The sequence below is a fragment of the Pteropus alecto genome, unplaced genomic scaffold (assembly GCF_000325575.1).
Source record: "Pteropus alecto unplaced genomic scaffold, ASM32557v1 scaffold398, whole genome shotgun sequence".
Classification (NCBI taxonomy): Eukaryota; Metazoa; Chordata; class Mammalia; order Chiroptera; family Pteropodidae; genus Pteropus; species Pteropus alecto.
The window spans coordinates 517,131-517,881 of record NW_006442497.1 but is presented as its reverse complement, the minus strand read 5'-3'; the positions used below and the strand labels follow the sequence as shown (position 1 = coordinate 517,881).

The 751-nt window shown below is 66.6% G+C and overlaps 1 protein-coding gene across 3 annotated transcripts in view; it reads left to right on the top strand.

Annotated features, from left to right (window-relative positions):
- The window catches only part of CAMKK1 (calcium/calmodulin dependent protein kinase kinase 1), a 29,017-nt gene continuing 28,266 nt past the window's right edge, over window positions 1-751 (top strand). For 2 of the 3 annotated variants that reach the window (XM_015597476.2, XM_015597477.2), the window contains exon 1: window positions 1-24. The gene's annotated coding sequence lies outside the window, so the exon portion shown is untranslated. The remainder of the gene's footprint in view (window positions 25-751) is intronic. The other variant, XM_006922209.3, reaches the window with a different exon arrangement.

The following is a 751-nucleotide window of genomic DNA, read 5'->3' as shown; positions in this document are numbered from 1 at the left end:
CCGAGACTGTCGCCGGGCGCCGAGGTAGGGGCCTGCGGGGACGGAACCTGGGTCAGGGAACCAGAGGGGACGAACGCCTGGACGTCCGCTGGGAGCCTGCAGGGGAGAGGGATGGTCTGCGAGGCAGAGTCTACGAGGGCAGCCGGGACCTCGAACGTGCGAGGATCCTCCCCCTTATGCCTGGGGCCGGCTCTACTGGGTGCCTCCCGGAACCTGCTTCTGTCTGCGCTGGCAGACGGGACCGCATCTATGCGGGCGCCTCACCATCTGCATCCCTTCCCCAGCTCTAGTGTGCGGGACTGCGTCCATACCCGACGCACTACCCACCCCCGCCCCAGCTCTTGGTGGTGTCTATGCGGAGTGGGCCCAGACGGGTGCACCCACGTGTGGATCTGCGCTGAGCGCTCCACCCACACGGCCCTCCCCTGAGTCTTACTTCAAGAGCTAGGGTGGGAGGCGGGGGATGAATGGAACTGATGAGGCGCGTGGCTTTAGCTGCGCTGTCCTCCCCTGGCTGGGGCGCGGGTAGTGGGGGGCGGCGGAGGCGGGCATTGCGGCTTCTGGGGCTTCTGGGGCCTTAGGGGCACAGAACTGGTGGCTCAGAAGGCGCACACGTGCGCGGGGACCTGTGTGTGGTGTTTTGGAGGCGGGTGTGCGTGTGTCACGTGGACACAGGAGTGTGCCTGTGTGTGCGAGGGGTGTGCATTAGAGGAATGGAGTGTTGTGTGAGGGCGGGTCACGCGGACATCGG